General features: G+C 45.3%; 1 long non-coding RNA gene across 1 annotated transcript in view; it reads right to left on the bottom strand.

The window, feature by feature from the left end:
- LOC134157633 (uncharacterized) overlaps nucleotides 1–25676 on the bottom strand; it is a 146769-nt gene extending 121093 nt beyond the window's left edge. The window contains exon 1 of the long non-coding RNA XR_009962396.1: nucleotides 25500–25676. This is a non-coding gene — a long non-coding RNA (uncharacterized LOC134157633). The remainder of the gene's footprint in view (nucleotides 1–25499) is intronic.
- Between the last annotated feature and the right edge of the window lie 742 nt (nucleotides 25677–26418).

Below are 26418 nucleotides of genomic sequence, written 5' to 3'. Positions count from 1 at the left end.
AGGGTGAAGGTCATATGTGCTTCAGGCCCCAGATCTCTGGCTGAGCTGGGGCAGAACTAAAGCTCACAGTTAATATTTTACATATCTGAGATACAGCTCTCAACAGCCCTGTTGGCATTGAACACCTGCAACATCAAGCAGGAGAGCAGCTTATTTCCAGGAGCACCTCCCACCAATACCCAAGTACTCTTGGGGTCTATTTTCAAAGAGAGATAAATGGTGCTTTTAATTAGCACCTTCCATTTTCATTTGAGCCTCAGGGTTTTTGGAGCTGGTCCCAAGGGGGAGACCAGGAATCCCAGGAAAATCAATCTTAATTCAAACCCATAATAAGAAGCAGAACACTTGCTCCAGAGGGCTCGCAAAGAATCTCTTCAGCGTAAACTCCCCTTGCATAACCTTCGGCCTCTTAATGCAGTGAGGAAGAAACTCTTAAAAGTGCTTTCATTCTAATTTGTTTTACATTTCCAATCTGAATAGGTGAAAACAGAGAGCAGAAGCCCAGAACGGTTACATCTGGGCAGTGAAAACTTCAGCAGGACACCTGGAAAAATGAAAGAATAGTCCAGAGGCCTCTAATAAAACAGCAGCTGAGTGTCTGTGATGCTGTTTCTCAACAAGATGATGAAAATAATTTATTCTTCCCTATCTGTCCATCATTCAGGAAAAGCCATCAGATAACTGAAGATAATGTAACTCAAGCAAGTTGGCCTTGTAAGAAAATAACAGTAAAAAGATTTTGTGAAGCTTATCAGAGTAATACAAATACCTTTTTACTGATATAGGGCCAAATGCCAGAAGAGCTCAGCACACTGGCAGGTAAACTACTCCACAGACACCCTCCCCTGTTCCTCTTCTGCCTCTCCCACCAATGCAGAATCTTGGCATATTATGCCCTTCACCATATAACCCTGCAACCACCTCATTATGCAACACTGCTATTTCCACTTTACATAGGAAGGACTCAGAGGGACTCATCTCACCAGGTTTCTGCCACATAAAAACTAGCCACAGCCCTATCCATACAGGCCCCCTCTACAGACAATGGAGAGACCATAAACACATCCATAAACACATTGAATCAGAGAATCATAGAATAGTTAGGGTTGGAAAGGACCTTACGATCATCTAGTTCCAACCCCCCTGCCATGGACAGGGACACCTCACACTAAACCATGTCACCCAAGGCTCTGTCCAACCAGGCCTTCAACACCAAGAGGGATGGAGCATTCACAACTTCCCTGGGCAACCCATTCCAGTGCCTCACCACTCTTACAGTAAAGAACTTATACCCAATCTAAACTTCCCCTGTTTAAGTTTTAAACCATTACCCCTTGTCCTGTCACTACATTACCTCATGAAGAGTCCCTCTCCAGCATGCCTATAGGCCCCCTTCAGATACTGGAAGGCTGCTATGAGGTCTCCATGCAGCCTTCTCTCCTCCAGGCTGAACAGCCCCAACTTTCTCAGCCTGTCTTCATACGGGAGGTGCTCCAGTCCCCTGATCATTCTTGTGGCCCTCCTCTGGACTTGTTCCAACAGTTCCATGTCCTTTTTATGTTGAGGACGCCTGAACTGCACACAATACCCCAAGTGAGGTCTCACGAGAGCAGGGTAGAGGGGCAGGATCACCTCCTTCAACCTGCTGGTCACGCTCCTTTTGATGCAGCCCAGGATATGGTTGGCTTTCTGGGCTGCGAGTGCATACTGCCAGCTCATGTTAAGTTTCTCATTGATCAACACCCCCAAGTCCTTCTCGGACTTCTACATCCAAATGGTAACTTACTGTATCTACTGTATGTATCCTAAAATCTGATGACTCCCAGGCATCTAAAGCAAGGCAAGACAAACCCTGCTCTGAATGGTTTTCTCAGAATCACATAGGAAGTCTGTGCTCAAGAAATTAATAGCATCTCCTTATCCAAAGAAAGCATCCTGGCCACAGCTAACTGCCACTGATGCCCAGCATACAGTGGAAAGTGGCAGGAGTTATATGCTGGTTTAGTCCATGCACTTTGATTCCATCTTTCTGGATGTCACTACCCAGACAGACCTACCTAATAGTCTCAAGCAGTGCTCTCCTCAGCCGTACTACTGGAGCCTTTCCAGAACATGACCCCCCCATTCCTCTCATCCCTACAGGGCCTTTCAGATGCAGCAGGCAACCACAGCCAAGCTCTCTGTATGTTCAGTCTTCTTCATTCTTAATGTCAAGGGAGGAAAATAAGTAAATCATGTGCCTTCAGAGTGAGTAAAGCTTAGCCATCTCAGATAAATTTTAATCTACAAATAGTACAAGATTAAAGCTATCAGAAGAGACTGACAGGACTCCCAGAAGCCCATAGTCAAGGGCTGCTTGTTAAATTGAATGCCTCCATTAGGTCAACAGTGCAGCAAATACCATCAAAAAATAAGTTACAAGCCTCAGAAGGAATGTTTATTCTCAGATGCAGAATAAACATCAACATGCCAGAAAGCCAAACCCAAGGACCAAGAGATACTACTACTGAAAATGAACACCGAAGTTTCCAGACTGACATGAGATTCACAGCTCTGCATCTGGGAAGTAGCGGCTCAGAGCCGCTATATTCTGATTCCTTGCAGACAAGAGAGGATGGGGTTGGTATCATTACCCATGCTGAAAATGCAAAAGGTCTCTCAGAGGAGTTCAGATATGAGAACAGACCTTCTGAACTTGTTGGTTGAGAGCCTCCAAAAAATAGGATGCCACAAAGTCCTCATTCTGGAGGCTAGCCAGGAGCTGCCACAAGCTCCAGGACTGCTGGCTCTAGAACCCACTTAGGATGCCAGAATCCTGGCTGTGCAGCCTGCCACATGCTTGCAGAAACCTGCTTCCCTAATTTGATGCAAGCTTGTCGAGTTTTGTTTCTGGAACCCATCCTAAGCAGCAGCCAGGAACTGCAATAGGGCCAGGCTCTGTGATAGTGTTGTCTCATTCCATGTTCTAGCATGAACATCCCTGGCAGTGTTCAAGGCCAGGCTGGACAAAGCCTTGGGCAGCATGGTTTAGTGTGAGGTGTCCCTGCCCCAATCCCCTGGGATTGGAACTTGATGATCTTAAGGTCCTTTCCAATCCTAACTATTCTATGAGTCTATGACCACACACCAGCAGCATCCTGGTTCTTGAGCCTCTTGCGGATACAGTCAGAGTGCTGTTGGGAAATGCAGAAACACTGACCTCTTTTCATGAAGTTCTGTATCAGTAAATACCTCCAGATCTAACAAGGACATCTACATTCAGTAAAAAACATTATTTTGGAATTCATCTCCACACATTTACAGAAATATTTAGGAGGCTGCAATGTACAGCAGTACAGTTTGGGGTTTTTTTTCCCTCCAACCTTATTATTGTTAAGATTAAAGTGCAAAACCTAGAGATCCTGTGACTCTTCAACAGAGAGTTCTAGCTGAGGTCCAGAGGTCAGAGCCACACACACATTATCTACATCTGCCTCTTTACATCTGCTTAAAGAGCAAAGAACAGCAGACAGCACTGGTCTGAGATGTACTCGACTGGCCAGCCCTTGGGGCCTCTTCAACAGGCTTTGGAGTCCAAATGAGGTGTAAGTTTATTATAGAAGAGTCTGTGCACAGATCAGAAATCCTCAGAGGGTTGTGGCCTGTCACTCTGGGGCAGTTTCTCTCCGATATGTGCACTGGAAAAAAGAAGCATCATGAGAAAGGAAGGCCAAAAGGAAATAAGAATAATACAATATAAACAAAAATTTACATCTTGATATCTTTACAGAGATCTTACTGCATCTGTACATCAGGACTCCAAAATACTCTCTCTTCCCTTGCACAACCTGCCAGTCCCATACCAGTCATAACAGGTCCTACGTTCTATTGCAGACACTCTCCCTGTCCAGTAATATTCCATCCTGGCCTGGGGAGTATGAAGAATGAAGATGGCTTCGAAGTTTTTGTCACAGGCTCTTCATGAAACAAGAGCTAGGGCACTGATACAGCACCCACCACTGCTGCTGGTGCCAACTTAAACTTCCACCACATCTTTCCGCTTGCACACTACTGTATTCACAGAGCACAACAAAGCCACTTGAAATATATAGAGAGATACAAAGAATACCACCTGACACAGGTCAACATCCAAGACAAAAGAGAGGGCTTCCTCTCCCTGGGCATTTTTCCCTTATCCCCCTCTATACTCTTCATAGCTTCCTGCTGTTGCTCACAGATTCTGAGCCCCCAAACTCTGCAGCCTGTGGGAGCAGTCTGAGAGGTGCCTCAGTCAACAGGGCTGCAGTGCTTCAGGGGCTGGGGCTCTGGTTGTGCCTGCTGACAGGAGGCACATTTATTCTTACACATTCTCCCTTACACATTTGAGGGAGACAAAGACTACTGCAGATGCAGCTACACTGTAGTATATAACCTGTGCCTGGCTACAGATAGCTCCACAACTGCAAGTACATGCAATGCCAGCAGACACACGGAGAACTCCCACAGCAAATGTGAACACCCCAGTAAAGTGTTACTGCTGTAGCTCCTGTGCATCACTTATTTCTCATCAAAAGCAGATGAAGCCTCACAGGGCTAGGAAACACACGAACTGGGGCTGCTTTGCCACCTTTGGCTGGCAAAGTACCACTCGGGGACATAAATCAAGCTAGCCAAAGAATAATTTCCTGTCTGTTTCCAGGTCTCAAGATTTGTGTTTCTTCTGCGCAGTAATGATAACAAAACCTTCAGAATATGACTTTTGTGGCTTCCCTCCATTGTAAACATCCAGCTGTCACTGGAAAAAATAGTAATGTTTTCATTTAAGCAATTTTTTCCTAGTCAGAGCAGACATGGGGCTCTTAACCTAAATCAGATCCAGGGTGAAAACTGGACTGAAAGTTGCTTATCACTGCAGAATATTTCCACTTTAGCTTACTTACTTCAAGGAAATTACATCGAATCACAGTGGCCCAGGGGAGCTCTAGGCAGGGGATGCCAGACCAAAACCAGAGAAACCCCGAGACTTCCCCAGGTGATCAGTCCAGGACTGGGGTGGCAGGCTGCAACCAGGAAGGCATACGGTTACCTTTGCACTCCCATCCTGAGTTTCAGCTAAAGCAGCTTGGATGCAGCCCAGGATCAGCGCCTATTCTCTCTCCATGTATCTCCCTTTTCCCCCTCTATTTCTCTCTCAGTAAATCCCAGCGGGTACATTTCCGTGCCAGAATAAGTCTCTTTGTGAGGAGAGAAGGGAATGCACAGAGCCGTTCATGAGAATAGAACTGGAAAACGAAACCCCGGGCTGCGGGATCCTGCCCGCCTGCCTGCGCCGGGCGCGGGGCTGAGCGGCGGGGGCACCCGCGGCGGCGGCACCAGCGGCGGCCTGGCCGAGGGAAGGGGCTTCGTGCCGGGTGCTCTGGCCCCGCTGGCTGCCCTGCCCGCCGCCCGCTCCAACTTCCCTGCCTTTTTAAGGCAGGCTGCAGAAAAGGCAGCAGAACAGCCTTTATCATGCAAATAACAAGAGTAAATGGGCAAATTCCCCAGTGGGCACTTGAGTGAAATGCAGAGCTTCTGGCAGCGGGGAGGGGGGCTAGGGGAGGGGGTGCTTTATTTGCAGGTCTCTGTTCTAATTTAACTGCAATGGCAGCTAAAGGAGACACCAGGGACCTGCTCTCATCCTCCGCACTTCCCGCCGCCTGCCAGGGCCACAGGCAGGGAGCAGGAGAGGGGGAAGGATGGGAGGCGGCTCCCGGGGCCGAGGGCTGTTAACGCTCTTCTCCGCCCTCCCTAGGTGACCCTGGCAGAATGGCAGGGAGGAGCCGCCTTCCTTCCGCTCTCTCCCAAACCTGCGGGGAGATCCTGCTTACCCCTCGCCCCAGAGACACTCCCTTGCCCCCTGCCCCTCACGCTGAATGCTTCAGCCGCTCTCCCAGCTGTGCGGGGAGGGGTTCGCAGGACGTGCAGCCCAGCAGGGACGGATCGGGAGCCACCTCCTCATGGCAATACAAAACGTAAGCTAGCGAGCCAGCGCTTACTGCCGGCGTGACCCCCTTGCATCGCAGGCTGGGGTGAAGTGGCTAACCCAGCCAAGCAGCCAGGCCCAGCACAGTGTGACAGAGGGCAGTGGCCTGGCACTCCGGGACCGCACAGCTGGTAGCTAACCACTGACAGCCTTCAGCTTCACCAGAGTGAGAATGGCGTATCTTAACACTTCTCTGGGCTAGGACCAGAGACTGATGACCCCAGACCACTCTGTGCTGTGTTCCCTTCTGCAAAATGGTAATCATACCCCTTACACAGATACGCAGGGCCACACGAGCTAGGTGGATATGAAATGTGTACTGGTTATTCCAAAAATACCTTTGAGAGGGCACCAGTCCCCAGTGAATGGTGAAGGAGGGAGGCAACTAAAATGCAGAAAAAGAGAACTAAAGATAAGGGACAGCAGATGATGCAAATGGAAAGGAGCTGATGTGGTCAGAGGCAGAGGGGAGAGAGGGCATCAGAGAAAATCCACCACAACTTTCTAAGCTTTTCCTGCAGCTTAGACTCCACCATGACTGGAGTCATCCCCAGCTGCTTTCAAAGGATCTTTGGGAGACATCCAGCCCATCAAATGCAAAGCCAAGAGCTTAAGAAGCACCCCCACTTTTCCAAAGGCTGGAATAGATGATGCCTTTTCCCATCCCAGTTTTCATCACAGTCTGCTCTGTTCAAACCAAGGATCTCAAAACATTTTGCATCAGTTCTCAGTGTGAAGCTTGCAGCTGTGTGCAATGTTGGGAAAACGCCTTTCTGTCCTTCAGAGAATGTAAGGAACTGAGACAGGCAGAAGCTAAGGGACTGAGCTAAAACAATGTGACACATCGGTGGCAGAGCCAAAGTTAAAAGGCAGATTTCTCTGCGTGAAGCCACCCCTTGTGATCCAAGCTACAAAACTCTTAAGCTTCGGGACCTAAGCTTCTCCTTCCCCGCGCTATACCCAAACAGCCCAAACAGGGGAGCACCTGTGCTGCCCACAGCACCTCCCCGTTCCAGTGGCTTGCGGGAGCGGGTGAGAGTGCCCCGCTGGCTCCCTCCCAGCAGCCCCCGCCGAGACCGAGGGTCCCGCTCGCTGGCCTCGGGGAGCACGGGGGACAAGGCAGCAGCCACGACTCATTTGGCATTCTGAGAGGCTGGTGCGCAGCATCCCCATGCCGGCAGGGGGTAAATGAGAGCTCAGACATGAGTTATTGGAGCACTTACGTTCCCAGATTCTCCCAAACGTCGGGAAAAGGACAAACTGTTTAGTTGTAAAGAGCCTGGGGGGTGCGAATCATGGGAGAGGTGGGGGGGTTGGGGGGAAGGAGGAGGGAGCTGTGTCAAACTAGTTTCATGAAGCAGAGACTTTGAAATTGAACTCATAAGAGCTATAGATAAAAGGGAGGGTGGGTCGACCAACCCCCAAGGTTTACCCTGGAATCCCATAAACCTCCAATGTGGATTCTGGCAGCAGACTTGGGATGTACCTATCACCCCTCACCACCAGTTAGTGGGATCGTAAGGTCAGGAACAGTACAGTCCAGTCAACTGTTACCACGTGGTTGCCTGCTGGGCTGCATTATTTGGGAAGCAGCTTCAATTGCTCAGGAGAAGAAAAAAGGAAAGCTGCAAAGAAGTAATTTTTTGACAGAAAGGGACTGTTTGTAGGTACTACAAATATTGGAGTCACCCCAAACTTTTGGTGGAACTCAAATGCAATAAGCCTGAACCAAACAAGCAGTCTTTAACTAAACAGTACTTGTCACAAACTAACCAGTTGCTCAGTGGGGAGGTCCCAGCCACAGAATGCAGAAACATTGAGGAGGACCACAGTAAAATGAGGGCTCAGTGTCCGCAGAGACATGCACAGAACATTCTAGAGGAAACCTGGACCTATTGCAGTGTCTACAGTTGAATCTTCCAGTAATTACAGATACACAACAGTGGTTTAGAGGGACCCAGGTTAGAGGTACCCAACTTTCCCATAAAAGAGCTATAAACTCCCCAGCATCTAGCACTTGTCATGGCAATCGTCACCATGCTGATTGTGGTGCAGATCAGATCCACATCAACTGTTGGACTGATCAACACAGTCATGAACCATCCTGGCAGTCCCCTGCTGAACACTGCAAAGAACACAAAAAAGCAGAGCCTGAAGAGGAAGAGGCGTTGGAGAAAGCTCGCCTATAACAAATTTCTTTGTGATGTTCTGACTTTTGCTTAGTATCATTTCACTGAGAGTGTGTCTTGTAATGAAATTTCACTAGTACTTCTCATAATCACAGGAAATACATTTCCCCAGCCTCACTGGCCAGTTCTTTGAACTCACTGAGGATTTTGGCGAGTGTTATTTTTCCTGAACTATAAGTGATGAAGATGCTGATGTTGTGTTAGGAGAAATGTCTTGTCTAAAAGTACCTTTTCAACTCCTTCTGACCTCCTAATTTCTTACCAGGTTTAGATATACCCTCGGCATGCCACTACCACATCACCATCACTCTACTGAGGACCATGTCGTCTGTGCCTCTGAGGCAGCATCCTCTGGAAGCTGCCTTTTCTGTGCTCCCCTTGGCACATTCAGACGTAGATGCCCAGCACAGAGTTAGTCCCTGGAGGTACACTGGCTGTGCCTGGGGGACCTGCCCTGCTTACTCACTGCCAGGCAAACTCAGGGTCTTCAGCATTTTTCAGGATTACACCCTAGCTGGAAAACCATCTGAAGCAAAGGGCCAGCCTCCTCCCAGCTTTAGGAAAAGCTACATTGTAGAAAGCAATTTCACAGTCAGAATGTCCTGCCAGATGCTACCACAATTTTGGGGACAGTAAGTCATCTGCCATAGGAACTTGGTCATCACTTTCATGTTGCCCTTCTCAAGTTACCCCTTTCTCAGCAGTTCTGCACTGATTACAGCACAGGAGAAGACAGTTTCATCTGGTACATTTCCTATGACTTTATTCCTGGGCCCTTTGAGGAATCCAGGCAAATAATCTGTTCTCTCGGTTTCACACTTTTCTCCTCTGTGTTTGTAGATTAGATTTTAATACACATCCTAAAAATCTGCTGCCATCTCCACCTTGCCTCATGGTGGCATTCCTTCTCTCCCTTCCGCTTAGCACCATTCACCCTGTTTTTTATGTATTTTCTCTCCACAGTTTTTCTGTCAAATTCACCCTGCTAAGAAACTTTCTATTTCATCTCTTGGACGCTCACAAAAATAATACATCCTGATTCCTTCTGTCCCAGCCCTCTCTTCCCCATTTCACACACTTCCCAAATTCCATCCCCCAAGAACACTCCCCTGGCTGCACCTTCAAAACCTCCACTTCCCACATATGCACCCCACCCTGCTTGCTTATTCATTTTCCATCTGCATCTCTCTCCTCCCGGATTCTTCCCTAAGTCTCTGTGATAAAAGTGCCAGATTGGAGTTGCTGTGTAAAGAGGGTTCATTTGCCATTTGCCACCATATGGGCCCAAAAGCAAAATCGTCAGCTAAGCGATTAAATCAAGTATGTCGAACAAAATGTTATGAACTGACATTATGGGTATATAATTTTATGCCATTTGTTGCCATCTGTTTATCTAAACAGCCCCCGTTCCACACAAACACACAGAAGTCTCTGCCATGCTCACAAGGCTTCGGTGCAGGGGTCACAGTGCCTCCCTTTTCATCTTTTCCTCTTTCTCTTATTCTGTCCTTCTATTCTGTCTGCCTGTCTGCATTCATCAAGGACTTGGTCTTGGAGTCTGGCCATAGACATATCTTCCACTCCACTCCAGCACAGATCTAAAGGAAACCACCCCACAATAATCAAGGAAGTTGCCTTAGAGAACAAAGTGTGCTCTCTTGCCTTCAGACTCTGCCCAAGTTCATTTCTATGCAAGAAAATTAAGAAAGTCTTGGAAGAGGGGGAAGTAGAGAAAGAGATGGGTGAACAAGTGTTGGTGAGCAGATGGGTGTTATCTGCTGGCCCTCAGCTGGGGCAGAGGAGGGGCAAGAGATGACCAGGCTCTGCCAGTTCTTTGCTCAGCCAAGCTTTCTCTCTGCTTCATTTTACTTTTTGTTGTGTCTCCAAGTGGATCACAGTGTATTTCAAGGTTAGGCAGACATGGTGGCTGTGACAGACTGCAGACTGACCCACTGACCCCTCAGCCATCCTGCTCTTTGTAGGAATGTGAAGGCACTGGTTAAAGTTCCTACTTGATTCTCTAGCAAACACTTGGTGAGCGTAGCAGAGGGTGAAACCATAAGAAGTTCCCCACCATCCCCAACTGAATTTATTCCTCAGTTTTAAGGTTGTTCTGAGAAAACTAGACAGATACCGAAGAGATTATATGTAGGCAAAGTTGACCTCTTTCTTTCAAAAGGTGAGAAGCTACTGGTTCTACTGGTGCAGTCAGAACAGACAGAAGATCTATCAAATCCTTGGAAAGAGACTTGCCCAACTGGCACCACTTTTGGAACCTAAGTTTCCCTCAGCCACATCACTGGTCATGCAGATGATGCACTGGGCTTTCCTGAGATCCACTGAGAAGACAAGTCAGGAATTATGCCTAAGCCAACGTATCATGTCTGTTTCAAGGGCTTCCTCAAGAGTTTAAGAGGGTATTGGGAGCTGAGTAAGGAAGATATCTTCAACCATGTACCAGTGTGTCTGGCTGATGAAACTTTAGTGCCACCTTTTTAATGAACTAATGGGGTGTCCTTATTTTCTTGATGTTCTTAGTCTTCAGGGGAAACAGCATGTCAGTAACTGTCCCTGTAGTTCCAAATGGGACAGGTGGGTGAGGACATTCAGCTTTACTACTTCCTAAACAAAACCCAGTCCACAGCATAGCCTGTAGAGATCCAGCTCCAGTTGCTTCTTTGTGAACCCCTCTTCCTCTCTCACATAGTTTTAAGCAGTTTGAGGGTTCTCTGGGGAAGAAGTGTTGAAGAGGAAAATACAGATCTCTCTTCACCCTCTAAGTCTCACATTCTCATTCACAGGGCTACTGAACTGAGCATATGTCTCTCAGCATGGTGTAAATGGGAAGGGATTATGCCTCCATTACTAATGAAAAAGAGTGGCCAGGCATTTTTCAAGCATTTGGAGCACAGGTTTTGCTCAGAAGCCAGCACTTGGCCTCAAAAGTTTATGTTTTTCCTAGGCAGTGGTTAGGTTTATCTACAAAGTGATTTGGCTGTGAGGAATCCCTTTATCTTGGTTGCATTCACCACTGACAATGCTATATTTAACCTCCAGGCCATCTGACCACTATTTGCTGGAGCTACCCTGGCATATAGCAAGGGTCAGCTCTGCAGCCACACACTGGAACATGGAAAGCCACTGATGCTTTTTTTCACATGCCCAGGGAAAAACAAAAAACCTACTTTAAAATGCTCAAGAGATGCCTACAGTTCTAGTGGATTGGATAAGGCCCTAAATTCACAAATGATTATACAGCAAGCCCATGCTAATAAACAGAAGCTTCTTTCTTTCCAAGGCCATTGCTGGTCTTGTCTTACCTCTCAACTGAGTAACAACAGATATACAGCACTACCGAGGAGGTTCTCAGCACTTGGCAGCATCAAGCCCTCTATGTGCAGCTGCTCTGCTGGAAGCACAGTGTAGTGCTATGTTCAGGCCAGCTCTAGGCTGAGCACAGGCAGCTGTCTGCCTAGCTGTTAATGCAGTGTTGCACTGCGTGTGCATGCCTCTATCTCCTTCCTGCTAGGAGAGACACAGTGCAACACCTCAGAGACCCCTGGAGGGCCTCAGTTAGTCTAGAGACAGCAATTCACCTGCTTAGAAGAGCAAGCTGGTGTTAAGTATAGCCCACCTGTCCTCTGGGTACTGTACAAGCTTCCCATCTGCTCCCAAGTGCATCTGAAGGTGGTAATTTTAATCTAATAAGGTTTGATTACTTTTTTCTAAGAGGCCACCTCTCTGCCAGCATATCCCCAACTACTGCCATTACCAGATGGGCCCCAGTACAAGAAGCAAGAGTTCTGCTAATTGTATTAGACAGGCACGATCAGGCTGCTGCTGCAAGAAGCTCTATCAGCCCTGCTCTCCTGCAAGTGACACGCAGCCTCCTTCTACTCAAAGACCACACTAACCAGGACAGTTGCTAGATTTCAGGCTCTGCTGCCTCTAGTAGCACAGAACCATTGTGCAGCTCTGGATCACACCTTGCAGCCAAGAAAGCAGCTACCAGCAACAGGCAGGGAGAGGAAAGCACCACCAGAACAACAAATTCCCCCAAGGTGGCATGGACACCATGATATTTAAGATGAATGCGTTACCAGCTTGAGAACAATTGAGACATTTCATAGAATCAAGAAGGCTGGAGAAGACCTTTAAGATCATCAAGTCCAACTGTTTCCCCAGGACTGCAAAGTCCACCACTAAACCATGTCACTGAGGGCCTCTCAGAGTCTTCAGCAGGATATCTAGGCTTAAGCCAGTATGTTGTCAATACCACCACAAATAACTCCTTTCAAAAGCCAGAATAAGAGAGGGGTGGAAAAAGTGAAGGCAAGATCATATAGAAAAATCACAAACTGGAAGGCACACAGTTTTCAGCACTGGTCATAGTCATGGAAAAGAGCACCCAATACTGGACCAAAAAAAGTATTTTATGTCCTGGATATCATCAAGCAAATGTATTCACTGAAAAGCCAGGAGGCCAAAACTGCCAAAGAGTCATTGAAGATGCATTACAAGGAGTCAGAATGAACACTGTAAGAAATACAAGTGGAAAACCCAAGCTGTCTCAGATTTTGTGACTGCTAAATCAAAAGCTAAAATAAACTGGGAATCATAATGTAAACAGAAGAATCATCAAAATGAGGAAACTCCTTGACTACTATGGGAAAAGGATGAAGAGTTTTTAGTAATGTGTAGAGCTAAAAGGTAACTAACAATGTAAAAAGGAACATATTTTATTGTCTATAAGAAGAAAAATATTGGAGAAAGACTGCCAAATCTTTTTCTACAGTGGATACATCAGCAGGATTCAAAAAACAGTGCTCTCATTTGTGCAGACTGCACACTCCTTGCTGTTTCTGCAGACTGCCATTTGGGTTGTTACTAGAACAACAAACTGTTGATGGTATGGATACAGATGGCATTTTAAGCTGGGGTAAACCAGCAGAAGAAAATGATCAAAGGCTCAAGGCGATTGCGAAGACAGCAAAAGCTGCTGGGTTGAATGGGCATGAAATATGTAAATCCCATTTAAGAGAGATAACATACCCTCCAGCAAAAGCAGAAAAGCATGCAGGTGGATCATGATAAAGTTGAAATCACCATCACTATCCATCCTTCAAGATACAAAGGGGTACCAACATACTTTGAAAGGGTAAACTGTACAAGGAATACATGGACAAACTAGCTGCATTAACCAGTGACCCTACAGCACCGCTCTGCACAACATCCAAAGAACGTAGGATAAAAATCTCAAAAGCAGTGACAAACTGAAAGAGGTAAAGGACAGCAAGCACAGAATTAGTCTGTCAGTGGACATTTCAGAGAGTAGTGACACTGTCATTTTACAGCTTAATATTGACTATTGAAAGGAGCAGTATATGCCCTTTTGGCACTAACGAAAACTAGATGGATGCACCAAGGAGACAGTAGGACATGGGGCACTTCTGCTTCTTCCCCACACACACCTTTTTTTTAATGTAACTGTGTGCTCTCTGAAGTAACCAGTAATTCCATTTTGTCATTGCCCAGACAAGCCTTTAAAAATAGACACACTTTCAAATGAAAGCAGTGGAGAGTTCTCCTGGCCACTGACCCCATCTCCAGGGCATTCCACAGAAGTCCAGAGCTTAATTGTGTGCACATCAATCTCATTTTTAAATTAATAACTTCGTCTCAGACTGTGGACAAGGATTTCCAGAAGGAAAGACTGCATTTTACTTGTGGTGATTAACACAAGAGTGTGGGAAAGCATGCTTCCAACCACTAGTACAGTTTAAGGCAGCGCACTTCTAGCACTAGAGGCGATTCTCTAGAAATGGTGACTCCCAAGATGCTATGCTTGGGTAAGGTCAGGATAACACTGGTCATTTGAGAGTTAAGAAATGTTAAAGGCATCCCTGAATTATACCACACACAGGTGAGCAGAATTTCAGGGGAGGGGGGAAACCCCAAAATATGCTACAAGCAGAAAAGCTCCTGTGAATGACATGGAATAACATAACATTATTGAAAAGTATTATTCATTTGAAGCCACACATTTCCACTTCCCCATCTTAGTTTTATGAGGATGTACTAAAGCTACACACGCATATCTTAAGTAATTTTTCTAATCCTGGTGTACCTGGCATAGTAACATCTGACAGGTAGCTGGCACTCTCTGAGGAAAGATTACAAGAATTCAAGAACTATGCAGTAAAGCACCAGGCAAGTTACATGATGTATAATCCTCTGCCAGCCCAATCCAGTTCTATAATGCTGGAAAACAACATCAACCTAATCAAGCACCTCATGAAAAAGAGTGAAGAGCTGGACACCAGCCTGTGTTTAACTTTGCTTTGGATTGGATAGCACTAGTAAACACTTTCATTTCTGCTTCTGACATTTTATGCAGAAGAAAGGCGCAAGAAAAGGAATGATGAAATTGATACAGGACCTCAGAATCACAGATGTGTGAAATACATATATAATTCATCTGAAAGCCAGTATGATTTCCAGGGAGATGGTTTTCATTAAATGAAAAAAATTTATAATTTCAAAGCAATTGCAATAATATTTTCAGTCAAAATGTGAACAACAGCTCCCACAAAAATGCTGATAGTATTGGCAACACATTGTGAAATGCATTGGGTTTGTTAAGCAAGCAGTAGAAAAATCAATAAATGGGAAGTTTGATTGACGCTATCAGATGTCTTCTTCAGACAAACAGCAGATCACAACAGATAGCAGCTCATACTCAGTGGGTTTTAGGATTCTACAATAGGCAGACAAATAAGGACCACAAATAAGGACAACTTCTCTTCATTATTAGCTACTTCAGATCTTTGGAGAAAGCCCAGTTAACAGTAAAGAACTGATCACATACTGAAAGGAAATTTTCCCCAGACAGAGCACTTTAACTATAAGCTCTCTGGGACAAGGCTATATTTTATTTTGCTTCTATACATTACTGGTGCCAGGGAACCCATGACCAGGGCTCCACAAGTTACTCAGCCTTTCACAGCAGTGTAAGTGACAATGCTTTTGGAGACTCAATGAGCCCTCTCTTCTCCACACAGCATCAAAATTACTCCTGTTGATTTGTAGAATCCCAAATTCCTTTCTCCAAATTTTCCTCTTCTTCCTAACATAAGGTGACTTACAAACCTTTACTTTACTGGTCATAACCTATCAAAGTGCCACAAACAGGGAATGTTGGAATAGAAGGTTATAGGCTTTTTAGGAAAGACAGGCTGGGCAGATGGGGAGGGGGTGTAGATATTTATGTCAGTGATAAGCTGGAGTGTATGGAACTCTGCCTGGGGACAGGTGATGAGCCAACCAAAAGCTTGTGGGTCAAGATTAAAGGGAGAACAGCAACAAGGGACATTACTGTGGGGGTCTGCTACAGGCCACCTGATCAGGACTGTGTGGATGAAGCCCTCTATAGACAGACAGGAGCAGCCCCACACTCACAGTTCTTCATCCTCATGGGAGACTTCAACCACACCAGTATCTGTTGGAAGGTCAGCATGGCAGTGCACAAGCAACTCAGGAGGTTCCTAGAATGTGTTAATGGTAACTTCCTCACCCAAGTGATAGAGGAGCCGACAAGGAGAGGTGCCATGCTTGATCTCACGCTCACCAACAGGGAGGGGCTGGTGACTCTCCAACACAGCCATGGCTGCAGCGATCATGAGATGGTTGAGTTCAAGATCCTCAGGGCAGTGAGAAGGGCACGCGGCAAGCTAATTCACTGTCCTGGACCTCAAGAGAGCAGACTTTGGCTTCCTCCGGAACCTCCTCAGTAACGTTCCATGGGATGGAGCCGATGACACCAAGCTATGTTTGACACACTGGAGGGATGGGATCCTCAACATAAGAAGGACATGGAGCTGTTGGAGCAAGTCCAGAGAAGGGCCATGAGGATGATCAGGGGACTGGAGCACCTCCCATATGAAGACAGGCTGAGAAAGCTGGGGCTGTTCAGCCTGGAGAAGAGAAGGCTGCGTGGAGACCTCATAGCAGCCTTCCAGTATCTGAAGGGGGCCTACAAGAATGCTGGGGAGGGACTCTTCATTAGGGACTGTAGTGATAGGACAAGGGGTAACGGGTTAAAACTTAATCAGGGGAAGTTTACATTGAATATAAGGAAGAAATTCTTTACAGTGAGGGTGGTGAAGCACTGGAATGCCCAAGGAAGCTGTGAATGCTCCATCCCTGGAGGTGTTGAAGGCCTGGTTGGACAGAGTCTTGGGTGACACGGTCTAGGGTGAGGCGTCCCTGCCCATGGCAGGGGGTTTGGAACTAGATGATCTTAAGGTCCTTTCCAACCCTGACTATTCTATGATTCTGTGATTCTATGAAATGTCCCATACTTCCTAATACAGCCTATGTTTTGCTTCATCTCACCTTTACCAGGAAATTCATGTGGAAACTTTTGGATTTACATTGGATCTGATACAGTGGACCAACCATCTGAATACATGGCACTTGCAGTGGAATGATATCCTGTGCTAGGCTCTTATAGCCATTTCAAAACTAAACAACTAGCTTGTAGCTCTCAAAGTCTTGCTTTCCTTCAAGCCTAGAAATAATTGTAGGGACTAAAACTCAGATCCTGATTTGGCATCAAACCAGAATGAAATGAGAGGAAGCAAGAAGCTAAGTTTAGGAACCAGGGATCAAATCACCTGCCACACTTAGACAAGCTGTGAGAGATCTTCATAAAACAAGTTGTCTACTATTCCCAAGCTGAATGGAGTCCAGAAAAAAATGACTGTCTTAGAAATTGGAAAGAACTGAGAGAAGGATCTGGATCTTTTTTAAGCTATCTCCTCTCTTCTAAAATGATGCAGGAAACATACCACACCAAGACTTCAGAGCATTTCATTGCGCTGCAGCCTTTCGCATAATGGACTATAGTTCTGTCACTCAAACCACCCTGATATCAGAAAGAACTGATTCTGCCCTATTTTCCTTCTGAGGCACTGGCTGACATTAGGAAAATGAACCATGCTGAACCATTAGCCTTGCCATCAGTGCTACAGGGGTAGTACAAAGAGTCTGGACTGACATCTCATGGAAAGCAGGAGTCCTGGGTCCTCTGTTTACACAGCAGCAACTGAAAAATTCTTGCTGCGTGCAGAGACAACAAAATAAGTGAAATTGAATACCCAGATGGCACCCAGCAACTCACAGGATTAGACCCTAACACTGCAAGAGTAGACAGACCTAGAACGAGTGTCGCTTACATACACAAACTGTAGAGATGCAGGTTGGAAGCAAGACATCTTGCAGTGCCTTTCAAAGATGAAGCCTTGCTTGTCCGTCTCAGCAAAAGAAAGAATCCTACCCCCTTGCCTTCCTTCAGATAAGGATGCATCTCTGCTGTTGCTCTACAGATGCCAAATGAATGCCTCACAAGTGTATCGCTCTCTCTTTCCAGTAGGAACACAATTGTATCCTAACATGGTAGGAACTCTAAGTGGAAGTAGGAAGGATCTAGTGGGACAGATGGATGAGCAGAGATGTAATTCCAGAGGAAAGCTGCTGTCATGCCATTAAAGATGAGGTTAAAGGTAGCAGCAATGAAAGAGTGGGAGATATTTCACTGGGGGAAATGGAGTGGCACTGAGCTTTGAAATTGCACTGCGTGAGAATATTAATAAAAAAGTTAATGACGCAATGTGCTTTTTGCTCCACATTAATTACACTTTTACATTCCAGTTTTTAATGCATTTTGCACTAGACTTTATTTTACGTTCCAGGAAGGAGAAAATATAATTGCAGCTTTAATTTCTATAGCCAAACCCTGATAAGATCACAGCTGTGAAAATCTCATAAAAAGCTTTAAATTACGTTAAAAAAACAGTTCCTTTCCCTCCTCCCCCTTCTCTTCCTGCATGAGGTGCCATCAGCAGAGATGGTGAAAGTGTTGGTTCAAGGTAGCGTTGTTCCCTGGCATGGAGGCTTCTTCTGAAGTCAGCACCAGTTACAAGCCCTGGACCATCCAACACAAGAGGTACCACTGTTGGGGCTCATCTACCTCTTTGCGCCATCAGTGGGAACAACCCCCCTTAGGTGTGCAGGACCCCAGCTGTAACATACGTAGCATTGCTGCTGTAACATACATAGTTCTGGCTGTTACCAAAGGCACAGTCCCTGTGCTGGGGTTGTACAGAACAGACGACTGAAAAGATCACACTGCTACAGACTGAGAACTGAGGCTTGGTGAAATAACTGGTTTACAGGAGATAAACTAGATAGTCTGTGTGAATGTCAGGAATTCAGATTGCTTGAATCCTGTCAGAGATGCTTCCAGTCACTGCAGAAGTAAAGATTCTGTTGTGATGTTGAAAGTTATGATTGTTGAAAGTATGATGAAAGTATGAAGGTCATGAAAGTTATGAAAATGATGCAGCCTGACACTCTCTTTCTTTGTGATACCCAGGCTCTGGGTCTGGCCACAGAGTGTCTTTGTAGATACAGTGATCCCGCTACATTTAAAGACTGTGTCCAGTCCAAAGAAGTCACTGCATATATACCCCTGCCTTTGACTCTTCGCTCAAAAATCTCCATAGATCTTGGGATCCGACACAGGCATTGTGGAAATCACAGCATGACCACAAAGCTATGTCACAGCCAGTTGTTTCATTCAAGACTGTGAAGAAAGCCCACCTCATCACAGTGCTACAGCCCTTAGTGCAGCTAAAGCAGCACAGCTGCACTGTGTGTGCATGGCACTGTTACTGTACAAAGATATGCAAGGGTGTATATGCTCAGAGCAGCCTGCTGGTATAGCCTATCTTCACCGCTCTACCAGGAAATTGCTTTCATTATTGAGATGAGTTAAGACCTTGCTTGCACCTGGACAAAACCAAAGGGGAAGCAGACCCTTATCTATTCCTAATACCAGTTACCTACAACTTGAAAGTCAAGTTGCCCTTTCCATCCATTTACTCTTTGTTATTTGTGCTGTGGATCCTGCACCATCACTTTGATCCTCCACATTCTCATCCCAGGAACTCCAAGACAAGCCACTGACTTCATCATGTACAGAAAGGTATCTCTTCTAACACAATGTCAGTGTTCCTAAATTTGTGGAACCCCATCTCAAGACCCTTGACATAGCTACTGTATCATAAAAGTGAGAGATCAGATAATCCATCCTCCTGCCCTTGGGAAGGATCACTTATACAAGCATCTTCCTTGACAAGTATTCATTCCTACATGGACCCAACACTTCTCTTGGAAGCCCGCGACCTTGCTGAACGATTTCTTCTTGAACTCGGACCTCTTTCCCTCTAAACTGTCCAAAATGGATATCCCTGATTTTTCTTTCCTGAATTCAAACCCAGTCTTCCAATTAGACTAATGTCTATATTCCAGTCCACCTATGCCTGTTCTTGTGACTTTATTGGAGAGAAGAAATCTCACCTGTGAGAGTTTCTGCAGTAACAGGAGGTAGTCACAATACCTCATTCCAAAACCCCACGCAGATGGAACAACAAGAGCTAAGGAAAGGTTTGCTTCTTCATAAATGCTGAACCTCCTTTTGTGAAACCTCTTGAGCTCCTTCTCCAGGATCAGCTCCCAATTTACACCTCTGTAAACAAAAGCAGAATTCATCACTCACAGCTATATTATTTTCCTTGATTGTTCCCTACATGCAAAAAGCAGAAGAGGAATGTGGTTTCACAAGTGAAAGAGAGAGAGAAGAAAATAGGAAAGATTGAGAGAAAGGAAGAGAGAGAGAGGCTCTAAAACCTCATTTTCCTGGTAATTTACTCTTCTATTCAGTTGAGTCCTGCTGCTCGTAAGCCTATTCCTGTTACAATATTAGATATAAACAAGTAAACTGTGTAATGGATCACATTAAGCAGGCCCTGCATCTTGAGGCAGGATTTAATTTGCATGGCAGATTATCTTGTCTGCAGTAGGAGAGGCACCCTGGGGCACTGACTGCATTAATAGGATCTAGTCTCTTAAAATCCATTAAGTCAATTGAGTGGACCAGTCTATAATCTCATTTCAAATCCAGCGTGAAAATGCTTAAACACTAGCCCTATGACACTGACAGCAGAGAAGTGACTAAAGGGACATGGGAGACCGCACTGTGCCATATTGCCTGCCTGCTGGGAGGGAAGGGAGGGGAAAAGGGTAGGGCTCATTCTCTTTTAGCACACTCCATTCAGAAAGATGCTGACAGCAGGAGTGAGGTGAGGAGAGGAGGCAGGAGCTATGTAAGGGGAAAGACTGCGGAGTTTCTCCCAAGTAGTGACAGTGGGCTGTTGAACAATGTTAATTCGCTGATGAAGTTCTGGATACCTTATTGCTGTGACACAGTCAGAAATACTGGACTGTGAGAGGGGTATAATTACAGGGAAGTTCTACTATGAGTCACTTGAGTATAGGGATATTCAAACTGTACAGAAGACAGGATGAGTCTGGGAAATGTGGCATTGCAATTAAAATACAGGACTAGAGCATGAGAACATCAAAGCTGTGGAAACCTAGTCTTCTGGTCTTTGCTCTGGACTGGCACCAGCGGGACACATTTGTACAAGGTTATTCTTGGCCTGACTGATCTGAGTAAACTTTTCCCATTTGCTCCATAGGAGACAATTAGATAAAGGCTTAATTTATCTTAAAAAGCCTGGTCACAAGCTGGTAAAAACTGGTTTGGGTTTGGATATAGGTAAAATATTTAGCGTAAGGGGTCTCCAGGCTGAGGTCTGGGCACCTTGACATTACACTAATCCTGTAACTGCAAATAGCAGTAATAGTAGTAGAGGACAGACCAAGCCAGATATATTGAAAACAGACAGATAGAAACTCAAAAGGAGTAAAAAAGACATAACAGCATAACCTAAAAATTGAAATAGCAAGAAACCTCCAGGACCAGATGACATTTATGCAAACACTCTAAAGAAATCACAGTATAAAGAAGTTACTAACAAAGATGTTCGATTCATCGTTAAAAACAGCCACTCTCCCACGAGGTTGGAGGGGAGCCAACACTGTGCTTCTTTTAAAAGAGGTGCTGAGGGCAATCATGGGAATTACAGACCTCACTGAGCCTTACGCCAGTACCAGGAAGAATAGCCAAGAAAATCATTAAAGACAAGAGTTATAAAGCACTGGGCTCAGTGAGTATAATGCGGTAAAGCAGCAGCTCAGTTTCTCCAAGCTGACTTTCTGACCTACTAGTGTTCCTTGGAAATGTCAGCAGCTCTGAAGCAGCAGTGATAAGAAGGAGTCACCTAGCTATTGAGGATTTAACAAAAAATACATTCCAAAATTTGAGGGCTCTACCCCAGCTAACATGCATAAGCTCCAAGGTGGGATTTTAGAGCCCGCCACTGATTTGAAAGGAAGAAGAATGAAAGTGGCACTAAGTTCTTTTAAGAATCCCATTCCTCATAAACTTTGGCAGTGTCTCTAGGATGAATCAAATTTAGGCACTCAAACCCAAAAGGCAGGCCCCTCCCAAACAAGCTACAGATTGCGTGGCTTTGCTCTGATATACCCTACAGTGTCTTGAAAGTAGTTGATTTACATGCTTCCACTTCCTACTCCTTCCCAGCTGGAGATCTCCCAGCCTGCCGTGCCTGGCAGCACTCATGCTATTACAGGTGTCAGCACTAGTCCCTCCTCTGCCAACACACAGCTTCTCCTTCCTAGCCCTTTAAATGCTGCCAGACCTGCTGCCCAAGGCTATCATGTCATGGAGCCTGAGGGACTGATATTAATCCAGTGGTGACTACCAGCCATAATAAGCCTAATACATTCCCCATTTTCAGAAATCTGTCAACTCTGATTGATAGGTGCTATATATCAGAGAGATCGCTATATACCCATCCTGTTCCTATTCCCTTCCTTAAACATTCACTTTGTAGAGAGACAAGATTGCATGGAAGATGGATCATTGGTTTGGTCCACTGCACCAGATTTTACATTCTGAGCACTGGACTCTTGCATACCAGTTTTCCCAAATTTGCAGAGGCACAAGCTCTCTTTTCCTTCAGAGCTGCTTACTCGAGTGCCACCCTCCCCAGATGGACACAAAAAGTCATACAGCAGTTTCTGCTCAAACTCAACATTTTCCCAGAAGTCCTCACCCAAACTGCTGAACATAACCTCCAGGATTACGAGGGATAATGGCAATCACACTCCTTTGAACTCTAAAATTGCACTAGGCGTTGCCTCAGGACCACTGATGGGGTAGATATCTGCAGACAAATATCCCTTCTAGAAATAAGTTGAAATAAGAAGGGGAAGCACTTTTGCCCGGGTTGACCAACTGCTACATGCTCTGGAGAGATGTAGAAGGAAATTTTCAGCTTGGGGGGGTTTATTGCTGGTTTTGGGCCATTCCTGCTGCCCCTAAAAGAGGCTTGTGGCTTAAAGACACAACCAAGGCTGTCACCTTTTCTTAAACATATACCATGACACTCGCAAACTGCAACTTGTGGAGCAAACCACATCATCCTGCCCCCTCCAAATCACCTATGTGATGTCATGAATTATCACAGATCAACACTATTCTTTTTCTTTGAAGGAAAGAGAGAACAATCAGCTGTTTGCAAACCACAGTATCATCTACCTCTCCCACACAAACCACAGATCAAAGGCTTCCCCTTTCCAAACCACAGAGAAGTCCCGGGGGCTCCAAGAACCAGATGGCTAGCAGTTTACTTGCTGCAAGACACTCACATGCAGGACTGTGCAGTCTCTGCAATATGTGGCAAAAGGGAAAACATTCCCCCTTAGGTATCCCAGCTACACATACAAGATATACAGAACCACCCAGTCACTCATACCGGCCTGTAGGGAAGACAAAAGAGAGCAGATGAGAAGTGTTCCACAGAGCTAGTGATACAAGGTCCAAGTGGAGCACTGGTTTATAAATACAGTACAAACAGCAGAGCAAGGATGAGAAGTTTGCTTCTGTACCTTGAAAAGCAAGACTCAAATTATAGCAGGATACACCAGGAATCATTCTAACACCACCCCTTCTGCTCTTCAGCTTCCACTTTACAATGAAGCAGCTCACCTCTGCTCCAAGCATACAGGAAAAATTGAATGTGTATGCTTCTTAAAGCCATTGCTATCTCCTGACAAGATACTGAAACAACAGTTCCAAAAAGCACAAACTGAGTGGCTCACTTGCCTCCTGATGACAATCTGCTAAATATCTTCACTTACTTAGTTCACTGTTCCTTGAAGCAAGTAAGAATGCAATGCGAAGATTGTGCTAGGGCTACCTTTATATAAGCTACTCAAAGAGACCGAAAATGGAGATGGCAGGTTTAGGAGATACCTCAACTTATCTTTCCTTCATCACGAATGACTCAGATTCAACAGACCCAAAAAGATACCAAGACAGACAAACACAAGGAAACAAGGCTCTTCACAGTCCTCTCCAAAGCCCACTTATGATTGATGCTGTGGGCTTCTGATGTGCTTTAGAGAAAGGTCTATTTGCATTTGTTCCTGAGAAGGGTCATGAATTGCACTTAAATGAGGATATAAGGGGAAAATGCACAGTTTTAGGAGGCTAACATGACAAATAGTGAGATCTCTGGCTTGGAGATCTGAAGAACAGAGAACAAAGCAAAGCCAGTCTCTCTGCTCAATTTAAGTATGTATAGCTAAACACAAGGAAATAAAATAAAGGATAAATACAAACATTTTAAAAATCTTCAAAAAGAAGTCAAATATTATGTCAGTGTGCAGTGAAGAGTGTGAGAATAGACAGTAGAATTTGGCATTCATGATGGGAGCTGTATGTACCATGAAAAGAAAGATAGGTGTCCCTGAGCCTCAGCAAGTCAGAGATGAAAGAGGAACTTCCATCCAATAACAAATTCATTAATTTTCCTTATCAAATGTGCTGAGCCAAGACACATATCCCCCAACTGGGAAAAACTAGGAGCTGCCATCTCCTGGAGTATCACTGTACACCGGGTGAGCTGCAGGCAATCATTAAAGCCTGACAAGGGTGTATGTGCAAAAGGACGAAGGACTGAGTGATCAGAAATCCAATCCTTTCTTTGGCAGCCCACTGCACTGCAGAAAAACGAATGTGAAAGTTTAAGAGTATGGGCCAGACTCGTCTGTTGGTAGGTCCACAGAATTTAACTGACTTACCAGAAATGGCTTTGGTCCAACATGCCTGTGACAGTCCAAAGTGGGCATGGCTTACACAAGCTTTGGCTCAAACCCTGAATGGAGATCATCTGGAGTGCTTTTAACTAAAATTAAACATGAAGATTATCAACTTCAGTGAGTGCAGAAAATAAGAGTCCCAGCCAGAAGGAGAAAGGAAAAGTGTTAGGAAAGGTCATTTACAACCCATCCTTCATGTTCTGGATGGTGGCATTTGTTTCCCTGTTACCACAACATCGGTTCTTCCAAACTATACGCTACATCATCAGTAACAGACTTGCTTGTTCCCATGTATATATTCCTTTGCTTCCTATCACACAGCGTACAGCTTCTGTATCTTCCAACGTATCAAAAACTAACGTTATATAGTGGATAGTTTATTTCAAAGAGAGAATTATGTTAGAACATCTCTGCATGTGCAAGATGGCCTAGAAAGGTAACACAAAAGCAACATACAGTTTGGGTTTATTTGCTTTGTAACACTGAAAATTTAGTATGTACTAATACATTTATGTACTCCCAAACTCAAACAGTGGAGTCTAAAAAGTATCCTGCTCTAGACTTGGATGTGCCCATCTGAGAGCACAAGCCCTTCTAGGCCCGTAGCTAGGAAGAATCCACAGCCCATGAGTACCAAAGGATAAGGCACCAGCCTATAATTTGAGGAAGATGAAATCATATGTGGGTAAGCAGCTGATACAGGAACCCCACACATTCCTTCTGCTAGGTGTTGTGTTGACCTTCCTGTTCTATGGTGTCTGCAACATGCTCATGTAAACCTTGAGCCTTCCTTCTTCCCTAACCATAGACCTATAGACACTGGTGGTCCCACATTCCCAGGGAAAAGCATTTTCAACATGTGACAAGGCATCAGTTGGAGGTGGCTAAGCTGTTTGTCTTCTCAGTGCTGCAGTAATTTCCCAGCTGATTTCTGAACTCCAGAAGGAAGGACAAGGATGGAGGGGAGGAGGGGAAGCAGGGGAAACAACGATTTCATCATTCAACAAGAGTTTGTGAGAAAGAAGGTTATATTGGGGGACCACCAAACGCGATGTCTTTCATTGCCCCACCTCCCACAATGCAAAGGTGCAGTATTACCTCTTCTCCCACCCCCCCACCTCACCTACCCCCAAACAAAGTATTCCCGAGCTCACCATATAATGCAGTTTTTCATGGCATGCCTGCTTATCAGGCCTCTGAAACTATGTGAGACATGCATGCAGACAATGGGCCTGTCTCTCAGCCACGGAGGGCTCTGAAGGGATCCCTTTCAGCGCTCACAGATTGCTCTGTGTTCCCTTAATTGACAGAGCCCGCCAAGTCTGACAGCAGTGGCGTGCAGCTGGTGCGGGCAGCTCTGTCTCAGGTAGGCCACCTTTCAGCAGGGAAATTGCTTTTGATTGGCTTTATTGGAAGCAGCTTCTCCTGTTCAGCTGGCAAAAGTCTGGTATTTTAATGGCTGACAGTTTAGGACCAAACTCTCTTTCCCAGAAGGTTACCTCTTTTCCCCATTTCCAAAGTCTCTTAGAGCTAAATAAGCTATCTTGAAAAGGACTGGACCATAAAGAATAACTTTCTTTGGTCAGAACTGGTAAGGATCTGAGATTTTCTGAAGCCCATTTTCTTTTACATCTCAAATCTCCAGAATTTGGCTAGAGCCTGCAAAAACTAAGATCACAAAGCAAGAACAGAAGAGCTGAGAAGTGCTAACAGGAAGTTCTTTAGTGCACCTTTAGAGCTTCAGTCTGGACTGCTCCTTTCAAGAAGGCCAGCATGAATTGGTCTCTGTCTTCTCCTAGAAGTCATTGGAGACTGGACATGAAATTCCACTCAGACTACTTTCAGCCTCAGGTATGTCAGTAGTAGCCTGAATCTGACTATCCTGTCTTTTCCTCCTCCACTTTCTGGTATGCTAGATGAGACTGTACAGACTAAGACATCACATGCCTCAAGGGCTACCAATACAGCCACTACTTCTTTCTGCACTCAAGATATCCTGGTTGGAGAACTGAATAAGGTTCAGAGGAAAGGGTGAGGATAATTTCCAATGCCTTCCACAGCCTTTCCATTTCC

Source organism: Pezoporus occidentalis, unplaced genomic scaffold, assembly GCF_034315485.1.
Source record: "Pezoporus occidentalis ecotype Australia unplaced genomic scaffold, CSIRO_AGI_Poc_V1 ctg98, whole genome shotgun sequence".
Classification (NCBI taxonomy): Eukaryota; Metazoa; Chordata; class Aves; order Psittaciformes; family Psittacidae; genus Pezoporus; species Pezoporus occidentalis.
This window is presented reverse-complemented; position numbering and strand designations above follow the sequence as displayed.